Consider the following 15,588-nt stretch of genomic DNA (forward strand, 5'->3'; position numbering starts at 1 on the left):
GACCTGCAATTAGATGCTAGTGTCACTAAAAGAAAAGGCCAGACCAATTCGTAAATTGCGGAATCGCAATAATAATGCTTCAATATTAAAATCATCCCAAATTTCCAATACAAAGTGCAGTTTCATTTAATTTCTGTCACTTCAAACCACAAGTGCCAGACACAGTTGGTTTGGCGTCCCCCTTAAGTTCGGCAATCCACCAAATGGTAGTTTCATTTAAGATATGAAAACCTGATTAATCCCTAACTGTCAAGAGAACCAAAGCAGTAATAACATTTCCATGGCCTAGGACCTGCCCTGCACTCAAGCAATTACTGTGAGCCCTTTCAAATTTAATGCAAGATGACATATACTGACAGTTTCTCAAACACACTTTTTTTTTTACGGTTCCATTCCGAAATTTTCCATTTAGATTCATCAAACTGGCAGGGGAACAAAACAGAAATAAAGCCTAGGTCTCACGTTTTCATGGTAGCTGGGAGCAATCTTCAAGCTGAAATTATTACAAGCCCAGTGTGGGTTGGAATAACAGCCAATAATAAATCAATAGAACCATAAAGAATAGGACTGAGAGGGAAAAACAACAGCAATAAAGACAATTCATTTTAATTATGGTGCAATAAAAAAGCAAAGTAAAAAGAACTCTGATCCCTTTTGTGATTCTCAGTGCACTGGTTTCGTTTACAATTGTGTCCTTGTCAGCAATTCAAACACCTGCTCTGTAACAAAATGTCTCCTTAATTACCTTTTTTTAATGCACTGTTCTCAGAAGGGTTTGTGCATGTAAACACACACACACACACACACAGATGTGTGCACCACATATAGACACCACATTACTACACCAAAGCCAAATAAAAGTTTCGTTCTGCGTACAGAATAAGATATCAATCCTGTTTCCTGCAAAACATATTTACTAGTTTGCTTTTCCAAAACATTTAGGAAGAAACATAAATGCTGTCTGGATTAGTCACTGGTTAGTTTGACACAGGAAGCGTAATTTTCTTACACTTCACAGAAGTCAAAGGGAGGCAGTGAGGGTAGATTGTTGGGTATACAGTGCACAGATAGACACCTGAACCCAGGGTTTGTGACCCAATATTGTTAGACTTAGGTTACTGAAGCACTTGGTTAGGGAAAGACTGTGGTTTCAGTTACACAATATCTTTGTTATTTATCAGTTTTCCAATATTTAAACCAGTTAACTGACTTTTTGGTCATCCAGCAGACACACAGCAACTTTAATATTTATTAATAATATTTATTTGTTGCTGAAAACAGCACCCTGCTGCAACTGGAAATGACTGATGCAGTGAGACTGAACCAAGACAACAAAGTGGTGGAAAACCAAAACAATAAGCTGAAAGATGCCACAATACCCATAGAGCTGTGTGTTCATTACTAAACGTGGCCCCTTATACCTACGAGCAGTTATTTGATCTATTGTTAATATAAAATTATTTATTACAGCAGTTTTAACCAAGTGCTTTGAGTTGCCTCAACAGCACCATGAAAATGCTAATAATTGCCAGGAGCTATTTGTAGGGAAATAAGTTAAGTGCACACAGTCTAATTCACAGTGAATGTTTCCTCACTATGTCACTAAGTTGTATATGAATGTATTTTTTAAGGAAGTAAGGCAAGTTCTTTTAAAGTATATATGATCATAAAGGAGCACTAGCGCAGTCTATAAAATTACAGTCTAAAAAATTACACTCACTCATATCCTCAGCACATGGACAGAAGCTACTCTTGTATACATTTTTTTTTTTTATCTAATTAATCCAGACCTAGAAAAGAGTCTGCTTTGACCCTTTAAACCCCTGGCTGCCTGTGGGCTTGCTGAGGACTACTGAGCAAAGCACTGCCCATGCTTCCCACAAATCCTATACCTCAGTCAAAAGGCTTTGGGCATTTGTGGGTGCAACATTTTTATGCATATATGGGAATGCTGTCACGTATTCTTCATCGTGTGGAACGAACCATAACTGTGCTTCACCAAGCATGCAGTACACTTGCTTTCACACTTAAATGGCCACATGTAGTGATGACAATATTGGTGCTCTTTTGCCAAGGGTCAAGCCTTATGTGTTTGTGCATGTGTACTTGTACATGCGTGTGTATTAGTGTGTGGGTATGCATTACTAACAAGCTGTGGAGACAAAATGTGTGCCATCTGTGCACACGGGAGATTTCACACTCTTGTTCATGTTTGAGTTGTGCCAGTATTCTCATCAGGGACACTGGCCAATCATCACAGGGAAGCAAAGAGCAACAAGCTCCAGCTTGTTAGCCAGTCACTTGATGTTCAATAATATATGGTCTCCACCGGCTTCAGAAAGTGGTGTTATGCTTAATACTTGTTTGTGTTAGATTTTGTAAAAGTCCATTGTACATTGATTTTTCCAGCCTGACAAAGTTCTATCAGCTAAACAATTGGTGCTTTATCGTCTTAGTAAATGTAATTTCTCTTTTTAGGCATGCAAGTGAGGAAAAGTGTATCTACATCTTATGTAAGTAGATCATTCAGATGCGTCTTTTGTAACAAAATCTGTGAGCAGTGACTGAAATCTTGAGATTAGGATCAATGACTTCAGTGACTTTAAATTAGTCTTCGGTGAGGTGTGATCCACCAGAGTAGCCTGCGAGTGGTGACTCATGGCTTATGATTCAGTACAGGCATTTCTAATCCCTGCTTCCAGATGATTTGGGGGCAGGCTGCGCCAGAACAATGAATTATTCAGTATCAGCTGTTCACCTGGAATGAAACCAAGTGACAAAATCAAAATGCGGGTGATTGAAATTAAAGAGTGGCGCTGACAAAAAACAATCTCCCTTCCTCACTTGTTTCAGAGCCTATCACAGAGACTCACATTTCTTTAATATCACCACCTGCCTCTGATAAGGGACTTTAAATGGAGCCTCACAGATTGCTCACCTGTGGACAGACTCATTACAGCCGTGTGTCTTCCCTGATATGTGACTGTCTGGTGACTCCACCATGAGATGTCAATATCACAATTACTTTAATACCATAAGGGCCTGCTCACATAGAATGTCTAGCTATTGTCAAATATCTTCAATTTGGAAACTAATTCAGCGCTGTGTGCAACATTACTCAGCTGCTGTTCTGCAGGACTCCTGTCAACACAGCCTGATTACTCTGTTTCATCTGACACCGCGAGCCTTGACAGAAGCAGTGAGAACTGCTTTACATGTAACTGGATCAATACCTCCAGGCAATTTTACCCCATTGCACCCATCAACGCATAATTATGTGCTCAACCTTTCCACCTCAATCACATGAACAGTTTCTGACCTACACTCTAAAGGTTACAACACAAGCTTAAACACATATCTGTCTAATCTCTCGTAGAATTGTAACACTGTCGTGTTGCTGGTCTCCGTCGCCAACTCCACATTTTATCTCTCGCCGTCTCGGCCTCAGTCATCAAGAATGCAAATTCAGAGTGACAGAGCAATCGTGAATTCAATCAGAGAGATAGAGTGAAACAGCTTGGCCCAGATCTATGGGAGAAAGTCGACCGCATGTTAATGATTGAACTCTTTGGTATCTGTGGTTGTGTGTCATTTTGTGTGTCTGTCACGTGATGGATGTCATCTATAAATCTTGAAAAAATGAAAGCAATGAATCTCAGATTAGCCTTTAAATCATGACAAGCTTCAATCCTTACTCTAACATTATGATACATGATGCATAGTAAATCAACCTGAAATCAGAGATAGCAGTGCAGGTATACTTATCTGATGATGCCTGAACATCAATCAGCGTTGACAGATGAACTAATCCTAAACCAATTTTACATTCCAGCCTAAATCCCCCTGATCCCTCTACATACATCTGTACAAATGCACATTAGGGAAATTGGGACATCCATATGTACTTATGTGCGTATGCGTGCTGCCTTTAAGGAAATTTGTGATGCATTTTCAAAACCCTGCAACATCCACACACTGCCCTATACAGCTCTCCCCACCCCCATTTCTGCCCCCAGGTGTACTGAGGCACACAGCAGAATGGAGCAGAGCCGTGTGCGGTGACAGTGACATCCATCGCATGCAATGAATAATCAATGAACACCATCTGGTGCATACAACAGGGGAGCACAGCTCCAATCGTTTACTCCAGGATGGCTTTCACTCTCTCTCCCTCTGTCCCACACACTCTCTCTCTCACCCTACCTTTCCGACTTTTCCCACACATATTACCACTACACAGCTACTGTCTCGCTTTTTCTCATTGTCTTTGTCTCCATCTACATCTCCATCTCCATGCCCTGTTCTGCCCCCACCACCACTCACCATACTCCTCAGTGGCCTCTGTGACAGGCTAGTCATGGTATCCCTCATTCTAATTCAGTGGTACAATTCCCAGGCAGCTAATAAGGTGACCTGTTGGCCTTTAAAGGACACCAGCTTTTATGATTTATAGTAACTGAATAGCTAATTAGAATGGTCTAAAAGTACTGCAAAGACAGTCCAATTATATAATCTAAAGGATACCTGGTTTAGGAAAACTATTTCTTACACATAACTTACAAAGGTCTGACTATAATAGTTATCTTTTTATATTTCATCCCCCTTCTCTTCATTTTACAGCTTTTTTATGGCTTCAGAAATTAAGCAATAATACTGGTACTACCAGCCATTAGTGACTAGGTAGATTTGCATTTTACATTTTCATCAGATGCTGACCTCAGACTTATGCAACTACTGTATCTGGAGTAGCTGTCTGAGCAGGTCTATAACTCCTCTCTGGCTTGGCACTCTATTTAGCCCCCTGTATTTCATCCAGAACTGCTGTCTTGACTCGCCGTCAACCTCCCTTAACCCTCCAATGTCACCAATCCCTTCCATTTCCTCTTTGTGGAAGCCTCTAAAAAAACCCAAACTGGCAGGATCTTAAAATCTTATATATCCAACCCATATCAAAATCAAGGTTGTGCACTGAATCCAATTCATGACAGACGTTACCTCATTGCACTTTTCATATAAAGCAGGACATATTTACATTTACATACAATGAAATGGCTGCTCCAGGATGTCCAAACTCTTGTTATCCCATTTTGTTTATTCCAGTTTTCTCTGACAGGTCACTAAATTCCTCTCCTGAAAAGGGATTGTCCAATCATAGCTTAGCAAGCATAACTAGGCATGCAGGCCTGTTAAGAACGGGATTTCTCCACATGAACAAGAGACTGTAATAAACACGAGTGTGTGGATGGACAAAAAACACAAGCACAAAAGTGTAAAGAATGGATTAAACAGTGTGTTTATCTACTCTAATGTAAACCACAATCATTAGCACGGTCAGCTCATTATCATACACTGGCTCTACTATATACTACTAACAGTAATTTGGGTACGTGCTAATACTCATACTTCCATACTATTATTATGCCAGAAAAATATTTAGTGTCCCAATACATGTCAAACACAGATACCAGGATGTCCTACTATATCGGGTCGCATTTTGCAATATGCAAGCCAGCATGCAACCTCCTGAGGGTGGCTCCAAAAGCAAGTCAATCCCCATAGACTCCCATTTTAAAATGTCCAATTTTCCAGCAGTAATAAAGACATTTACAGCCTGGTACAAAAACTGTTTTATACAAATAGTATAGCTAATTTCTGTACAAGGGGGTGAATTTCTCCATAAGTCACCCTTTTAAATTATTTTAAGGCTTAAACTTATGCTTATACTCACGTTACTGTAATTGAGATGCTTGTTGGTGTACTTGTACTTTTTAAAGTTGTTTTTTAAATCAGTAATTTTACTTTTACTTAAGTATATTTTGTTTAAAGTATTGTACGTTGCTACATTTTCAATCACATCCGTTACTGAGTAAAAAAGAGCAAGGAAAAACTCAGGACTACTTTGGCTTCAAGTTCAAGAGAACAGCTTTATCATGTTGCATTAAGTTACTGCTAATATAAACTGACCATTTTCTGCTGCTGCAACTTCACATCAAAAGCATTTAACTTACTGGCGAAACACAAGTTGACTTTTATTTTGAAGTAGTCACAGGAAATGCAATCTGTTTGGAAACGCTGACCGCTCTCAATTCTTCAAAAATGCGTCTACACAGCAAGACAAACGTCATTTTCAACAGTTTTCTGACAGCGGACCAGTTTGAAATATTGCAGTGAGTAATGCAACAGTCAGGAGCAGCAGACACAGTGAGCTGTTAGAAAAAGAGCTGCAGGCAACAGGCTGCACACCTCCACCTTCTCAGCCAGGTAACCAACTCCTTTTACTTTTGCTGTTCGCAGACTCATGTTGTGTGCAGCATAAAGTCAGATCATGACTGCTCACAGAATTATGGAAAATACCAATAATGCTGAACAATACTTTGTTTAGCTGCCCCAGACTTCTGTTCTCTGTGCTATTAAAAGTCATCTGCAACCACCAATCGGCCTAACTACAGGTGTCTTATGCACAGTAATGGTGCATAGCATCAAAACTAGTTGATTAATGCCAATCAGAGGTCTAAGAGCATTTTCTAGATAATTAGGCCTATCTAGTAGCCAATTTAGACTCATCATTAAGGATTTAGGCCTACCATGTCTTTTAGCAGTCTGTTCACACTGATATAAGCTAATAAAAATGTTCATTTTAAGAAGGTTGAAAATATTAAACAGCAATATGGCTATTATTTTTGAAAGTCTGGCCCTACAGCGTCTGCTCAGAAAAATTTGTTCCTTTGAACAAATGTAGTTGAGGACCCCTGATGTAGAGGTCAGTTAAATAATAGCCTACTTCCATTGGTGGTTAAAAATAAGTTTTCATAGTTTGGTAAGATGCTTTGCTCCAAATAGCCAAAACGACATCAGTGCATGCAGAGTTGGCATTAGCAACTTGCTAGTAATTAGTTATTTATTGTGCTTATGATATCCCATTAAAATTACCACAATAAAAATATGGGTATGACTTATACAGTCCAGTGTTTCCTGTCTTCCCAGTCCATTTTGGCATGCCTGAGTCTAATTTGTTCCGCCACAGTTTCCTAATGAAGCAAAAACATTCTCAAACTTCTCATTATAACATAAAATGTCTTTGTTTTCATCTGTCAAACAAACTAAAATTGAAAGCGCCATATGGCTTTGTTCCTTTATCAAATCTCAAAAGACTGCAGTTTAACAAATCAGTATAAATAAGTTATTTTAGGAGGTTAAAAAAGTAACTAAGTAACTTTTACTGAGTACATTTTAAATGAGCTACTTTTTACTTTTACTTGAGTGGATTTTTATACTGGTAATTTTACCTGTACTTAAGTAAAAGTTCATCAAAGTAATCGTACTTTTACTTAAGTAGAATATTTTTGTACTCAAGAACAAATAGTATTTTCAACAAATTACCCTAATTTGTAAGCTCGTTAAAACTGACAGGCAGGGCAACAGTAACAAAGCTTGAGCAGGGTGTAGCAAAGAGTCAGTTGATTGTGTAATGCCAAACCTCAAATCATGGCTCATCCTTACAGTCTTGCCTGACACTTATTGTGGGTGGAAATGTTTTTCAATAAAGAGGGCTACATATTACAGAAAATACTCTGAACAGAAGTTGTCTGGTGTGTGACTAGACTGTCAAGGTCATGCTCCAGAAAATATATAATCAAATGTAATTTCATAAAGTTCAGTATTGTCTCTGAAAAGCTGAACAGGCCTGAAAACTGGCTGGTTGTATCACTTGATCATCTCTTTTGGCTTTAGTAGAAAAGCAGTATGTGTTCAATAAACATTCTGATTGTTTAGACCACAACATATCTACTAATGTAAAGTGTATTGTTGACAGATTTGCTTTTAGATAGATTTAATTTTCTCAGCAGCATTTCCTCAATTTGGTTTGTGCTATAAACATCCCATAGCGCAGTTTTAATTAAAACTACAAGTGTTCTCTTAGCAAGAGATGGTGGTGGGTGTTTTGTAAGCTAGTATCCTATAATACACATTTGTGCTCCTTTGGTAGGGGATATATCCTCCACTTCAGCGGTAGTTGTGGCAACCTTGAGATTTCATCTTAGTTCTTATTTTGTTACACAAGGTGTTCTACAAGAAGCCATTTACATTTGTTAAAGTTCAGTTTGTTCGAGATGGAAGACCACTTAGAAAAGGTGCACATGCATGCAAATAAGAAAAAGAGAATTAGGCTTGGATAGAGATATCAGACCAGTTGGAAGGACCGGTCTCCCAAATTGAAATATGTACAAAATGTGGGAAAGCAAGCAAAGGCTTCATTAGCCCCAGGGCTGAAGGGGAACTGCCAGATACAGGAAAATGCACTGAGAATTTTATGAAAGCTCATCAAGTCAGCATGCATAGAAAAAGCTTTCATTTCATCCTGGTACAGAACAGTTGTAAATTTAATTTGTGTTATGAAAATATGTTCTTGGCTTGTTAATATTATTGAATGAAATAAAATTTGTCTTTCTCTATTTATCCAATTAGTTTGCACTTATGTATGATATGATACCTGTCGGCATCACGTTCTACCCAAAATCCTATTTCACCATCAGATAAAAAGGCAAAATGCTATCAAAATGTCAATTTTCTCTCAAGTGTGTCCCATTACATAAGAAATGTTTCCTCCTTTTCTTCACTGCCTCATTCTTTCTTTCATATGGCCCAGGAACTGATGTACCAACATGATGAAAAAAACAACCACTTTGTTATCTCCCTTTAGCAGTTTCACTAAAGAATTGTGCTATCCTTTCACAATGTTTCTTTATGTCATGCTGCTAAAAGCTGCTACACCCAAATCAGAGTCCATGTGACACATGAGTAACAATGAATGACATTTTTGCTCACAGTACTGGTTGGCATGGGATCCGACATCTTACTTTTATTTAGGTGTTGCTACTCTACAATGTTTTTTACTACAGTCATTGCTATAGCTCAGCAGGACTTTCAACACTTTAAAAACAGGACTTTCACCTTGTAGGCCGCTCTCCATGTCACATTTGTTTTTCATTTGTTGAAATTCTCTTTACATCCCGACAGCAATCAATAAATCAAATGCTCTTACACATAAAAGAAAAATAAAATTCAGTATCTGTGGCTATCGCAGAAAGATTTAGCTGTCTCTTGCTAGTTTCTTATACGATGCCTACCCCAAATTTACATCACATGACTTACTTACATGACTTAACCTAACTTACTTACATACGTAATGTACTAAACTCAAACCATGATCTTTTCCTAAATGTAACGCAGTAGTTTTGGTGCCTAAATCTAACCATAATCCGGTATGCGCGTGGCAGATACTCTCCAACGGTCACATTTGTTGTTTTGGGAGTCATTGGCAAACAACCTATTCTGTCATTTAGGTAAGAGGACGTGTTGCAGACCATCAGCCTTGATGATCAAAGGAGAAACACTTTTGCTGTATCTGGTTCATTGTCAAAATCACACTTTTTGTCTTCATTTGTTTCAGCACTACAGCAGCATGAAAGTGAGTTAACATGTTTTTTAGACTGATTTTCTATTAAGATCATCATCTTACTTTAAGTAATGTTTTGAATTTTTGCCCACGAGATCGACAGGCTTTATAATTCACCATATGACTTACAACAAACAGTCAGGCTCACTGCAACATTTGACTGTGTACACATTACATCCTTTGTTTTTTTGAACAGCAGCTACTGCATGCTGGTCCTCTGTTGAGTGCCAGGTACTCTCCCAGAGAGACAAGGCTTTGACTTTAATTAATTTCCTGAATGATTGAGCATCGTTTAATCGTCATGTCCTAGCTGTCCAGTGGTGATAGCAATAAAAGCAGCCAAATGGGATGTAGAGGCTAGTTTTATAAAACAAAAAAATGGTCCTTTAAATGAACCTTGCCTCTATTTGGTTCTATGAGTTTTTCTAAACACCACTATTTAAAAGGGAATAAACTAAGCAGACAAACTCAAAAAAAAAATAGGTTACAGAGGGTGATGAGTTATTGAAATAGTAACTAAAATTTTATATATAGGAAGTGTCAGCAGATCCAAATGTGTGACTTTATTGCAAATGTAAAAGATGAGTATGTCTACATTGCCGCTGAGGAACCATGAATGTCACTCTTTGACCTGCTGGGATTTCTCTTTTGTAAGTCATAACTTCCTGAAAACACCAGGAAAGATTTTCCCCAAAACTCACTGGGACGAACTGCTGAGTTGTGCCTGTACTGGCCTAATGCAGACTGATCTGGCATGCAGCCCCTCAATGGCTGCCACACACAAACCAAATATGGCTGGAAGACAGGAGAAGAAAAACAGTCCTTTGTGTTTAGTTAATCCCAAATGTCCCATTGGTCTGAAATGATTTCAGCTTGTGGTTCTTGGCTTGAGATTATGAGCGGAGGTTTTCCAGCTCCCTCGCCATCTGATTGCTTTATTTTCTCTATGGAATGAAGTAATGCAGATGCCACCAGCTATTCAAACACTACATCACTATGGGCCATCAATTACATCCACACAACATGTTAACGAGACAATAACATTTTTACTTTTAATTACAGCTTAAAAACCAAAACAGAAAATTTCTTTCCATTCACCATAAAATGAAGATATATACTACTTTTTACCTTCCTGTTCCACATTCCCTCTCAGTTGGTGCACTTTATCCATCTTTAATTAAGGCAATTTAAGGGACACCCCCCACTGCTCCCTGGGCTGAGAGCTGCCACTGCTGCCAACCTCTTTGTATAAGGCGTAAAAGGATAGCAACATGGTTGAAGGTTGCTTTTAATTAGCTGTGAAGGAATCAATTATTTTTTTATTCCGTATATTATATTATTTCAAACTCAAGTACTGTCCTGGTGTACCTCTTTTTGTTAACTGAAGTGAAGCAGTCAATGCCACTAACTGATGTACTTTGGCAGACAAGCAGGGCCAGTAGACATTATGTTTGCAATTAAAAATGGAAAGAAATGTTTTAACTACACCGTGTTAATGACAAGTTTTATGTTCAAAATTTGCCTTATGCCACCATAAAAATACCTTTGTTCCTGTATGTGGCAAAATATTTGATAATGTGGTCTAACTCCAGCCTAACCTAGCATGTTTGACAGGAGAATATTCCTGTTTGTCATTAGTGAATGCATTCTGTTTCCCAAGCCTGGGGGGAACAGGATAGACTCACACAAAGCTGCAGGACTTGACACTGTATCACCTGGGCAACACTATGTCCTTGCAAGGTTTGATAGCCATTGGCTGGTAGAGCTCTTACATCTTTGGTCAGCCGGCAAGTCTCTTGGTACAGACAGTTCTCATTTGTGTGTGGCAAAGGTTTCGTAGCCCAAAACAACAAATTAAACAATCTTACCCCAACCTCCTTCCTCTGCAGACTTTGTAGTCCTCTAACAACACTGTCTCTTCCTTTGCTTTTGATGAACAACAGTTACAAATACACACATTTGAATGTAAACATATGTTGTTAACCAGTCAACATGCACAATCACAGTTTAGGCACACACCCCTGTGGTTAGGTTTAGGGTAAGGGGCTTCACGGGGCTATTAACACCTTTACCAGTAACATCTATAGCTAGCGCTGCTAATGCAAAGGTTAGCTAACGGCTAATGCTACAAAAACAATGCAAACATTAGCTAGCTAAGGCTACATAAAACGCTAATTAAAGCTTAAAATGCTAAAAATAAACACTACAAAATGCAAAAAAACACCAAAATTATTTCTAACACTAGCTAGCTATCACTAACAATAGCTTTCTGTTTCGCACAGGAACCAAACTCCGGTCTCCTCGGTGAAGTTAGCCTAATCTAACCATCCACCCTATCCACTACCACCAAAATAAGATTTTTGTGGTTATTTCCCACACTTGGTGTTTTTTTTCCACATGCACTTCCATTTTTACTGTGTTACACGGCCACAAGAGGCCGCCATTAATGTAAAATTTGGTCATCTTAAGCCCTTCAACTATTGACCTATGTTGTCGTTTTCTGGGTGAGGATGGGCTGCTGAAGACAGTTGTACAACTGAAGAGTTGGGTGTGTGGGTTAAAAACAGCATGTATTGACAATATAGCACTTTATATCTATAACATTTCGGTGCATCCTTGTTATTTCCTTTTTTCCAGCCTGTAGTATAGTGTGCCTACTGCTATAAAAGGAAACAAAAATAAATATTTAGCCTCAGGGGTAAATCAACAACACTGAAAAAAAAAATAAGTTTAAAAGCTACATACCGGTTGATCTATCATGGCTATCATGGTTTTGAGTGTAATAATTTCTTGTTTTGTTTTGATAAATCCTTTCTCATGCGTCTCTGTGTGCTTCACTTCTTGTCTCTGGTTTTCCTGCTTGTATGATTGTTTGCTCCACCCTAATTAACCCACCTGTGTCTTGATAATCACCTCTTTCTTGTATATTTAAGTCAGTGTTTTGCCCTTCTTTGTTCGTCTTCATCTCCTGTCAAGTGTTCCTGCATGTCTCCTGTGTTAGTAGCTGTCTCTGTACTAGATTTATCATGGCTTTTTGGAATCTGCCTATGCCTACTGGATTCGTTTGCCTTTTGTTCGGACTACTGTTCTGTTTTTGTGTAAGCTTGTTGACCTTTTGTTTTGTGATTTATTAAACAACTAAAGCGGAGCCTGCTCTGCCTGGGTGTCCTGCGTTTTAGTCTAAATCCCTTTCCTGTGTCTGCACTCGGCATACTGTGATACTAACACTTTTTCACCATTAATTAAAACTATAACAACAGTTGACTCACATCAGTGTGGTGTAAAGGGCATGTCATACCGTATTTATGAGTTGTTTTTTTTTATTCACCTACTGAATTGGATCTCTGCCATTCTGAATGGAAAATAATATTTGTATACAATACATTATTTATGGATTCTGCTGTACTCAAATACATAGATGAGATTTTTTGAAAATGTGCCTTTTTACTATATGCCACACTAACAGTGGAAAGAAAGAGAAGCTCTAGTGAGTGAAGAGCTGCAGACTGATGTGTGAAAACTGAGACAACTCACACAGGAAATGAGCTGACGGGATGTACTATAACTAACATTTGGCTGCGTTTCGATTAGTTTCCAATTTCCATGAATGCTATGGAGAAAATTTAATTCTAGAAGAGCAATGGGTTTAGGTTTTCATGGGCGCCAGACCATGGGTGTTACTTGGTAGGTTTTTAGCTCTGTATTTTTCCATTTACATCCCAACACTTGTAATGAGTGATCTACAGTACATTTGCCCTTCTCTCATGCTCTGTAGGAGCTTGGGGATACTGGTCTAATCTCAAAGAACGAATCCATTAATGCGCAACATAGCTTGGAGCCAGGGTCTTCACTGAAACCTCCAATGACCCCAGACAGTATATTGGCAGCACCTTTTTATGGCCTCATCTAGATCAGGCTTTAAACCAATGGCAATATACCCAGAACATTCTCAAATAAATGTTATAAAGCTGCCACTGCATTTAATTGAAAGAGGTTTCTTCCACAAGTCAAGATATTATAGCTCACATCCAATATATCTGTACAAACTGTTTAAAAAAACTCTGTGGAAAGTTTTAGAAAACACAGGCCCAAGCTCAGTGACTTTGTTGACTCCACAGATGTATTCTTGTAGCATCTATTTTTTCTTTGCAACTTTCAAACGCTAACAAAGCAGAATAGACACAAAAGGCTTCTTTTTTTTTGCTACATTCAGTCTTATGCAAAGTCGAACAATCATATTTTCCTCTTTTTACCTAATTTCTTCCTTCATTTCGTCCCCTTTTATCAGCAAAACAGAAACCCTGGAACCTACATTTCATCTTCCCCATTAATAGACACCAGCACTGCTTCAGTATGCAAATTCATAACAAAGACCTGTGGATAATCTAAATTGCTCATTTATGAGATTTCTCACATGATAGCATGGGGCGAATTGTTCAAATTCTGAATCAGAGCAGCAGATGCAAAAAATTCCTGGTACATTTTTCTACTATCTCTGCCCTGCTTATTTAAAAAAAAAAGGGTTTTGAGATTCTACAAGAAGTAATGGCATATCTTCAGAATGAAAGAAATCAAGCCTCACTAGTCTTTGACTCACTGTGAAGTCTTATCGCTGTCTGCAACAGCATCAGGGTGTGGAACGACATAACGATATACACACAAAGCAGCTGACAAACAAAGAGTGATGGCGAGACAAGGTCATGTTTTCTGTCGGGAAATAGGACGTCTCTGTCTGTTTACACAGAGAAAAGGAATCCTGGACATGGTCGGTTATACTGATTATCTGTCTCATCTGGCATGGAGCAGAGCTATAGACTTGCACTTTATTTTACAGTGACATTAATCAGAAGCAGGTAAGTAATAAACATCCAATGTGTTGCAGTTAGAAGAGTGAAGCTGATCAAAGTGGATGGTCACAGTAAAGCACAAATAGCATGGATATAGATTGTGAATCCATAAAGCCACAACTTTATCTTTGTAGGATAAAAGTCATCAGTGGCAACCACTTTTGAAATTTGACCTTAAAATCCTCACTGTTCTGCTTCATCAGGACTGTGCGGGTGGGGTTTGATCAGATTTGATTGTGGCCTGGCAACATAAGCCAACAACCCCGCAACTCTCAGCAGATTTTCACTTGAATATTTCTAAATTCTGATTGCTGCACAGAAGAATGTGACATAATGTTTCGCCCACTTCAAACCAGTTAGAAGAGCGTGGATAAACCAAAAAAGAAAAAAATCTCAAATATGAAATAACCAAAACATTTCTATCTTTGGCAGAAATTTTGTTTTCAAAGGAGCTACTTTTACAGGAAGATTGTTCTGTTATTATTCTTTCCTTAATCATGACCAAACCTGCCTGCAGCCCCCCAGTCGAGACACAAACCATTTTGGATCAAGATGAATACAACTGCAGTAAAACCTAATTCTGCCTAATTTTGTTCTTTTTTCTAAATTTTTTATTGATCCTTCACTGGGAAAATTCACTTGTTACAGCAGCACCAAATGCAACACAACAGATACATACAGAATAATAAACACAAATACAGATTAAATAAACTTGGATTAAAAAAATATAAAAGAAATTGAATGATAAGAAAAAGGGTGGTGTGTACACGTACGCTATACATACCTTTTATATGCAGATGTAACACTATATACCCCTTATATGCCAATGTTATTAGAGATTCAACATCCAGGCAGCTGGTGTTTCTCTATTCTCTGTAAATCTATTCAAGTTTAAGGTTTTTATGGTCTTGGGCAGTGCAGTTCAGGTTGTGGTTGATTACGTAACATTCTTTAGTTTTCTTGAATGTATTTCCCATTGTTTGTGAATAACGTGTTAAAGGGGACTCAACAATTTTACACATCAAAGTCTGTTTACAGGTCTTGGGGAGTTCTACTGCATATGTGAAAAAAAGTCTGATAAAGAGAGTCCTCTTGAGTCAGCGTCAGTTGGGGCTGAAGACTACAAGTTTTAAAAAAGTTTTTGAAACTCTCTGTAGTCCACTCCTCATCTCTGCTTGAGGTTAGCGGATTGAGGCTGCATTAGCTGCTACTAGCAGAAAACACCCAAATCTCCAACGGAACTGTCAATGCTCGAGTTGCGTTGTTGTTAATGCAGGTGCAAGA

The sequence above is a fragment of the Micropterus salmoides genome, unplaced genomic scaffold (assembly GCF_014851395.1).
Source record: "Micropterus salmoides isolate LMB-PRFRI ecotype aquatic unplaced genomic scaffold, ASM1485139v1 Ms_hic_scaffold_20, whole genome shotgun sequence".
NCBI classification, from domain to species: Eukaryota; Metazoa; Chordata; class Actinopteri; order Centrarchiformes; family Centrarchidae; genus Micropterus; species Micropterus salmoides.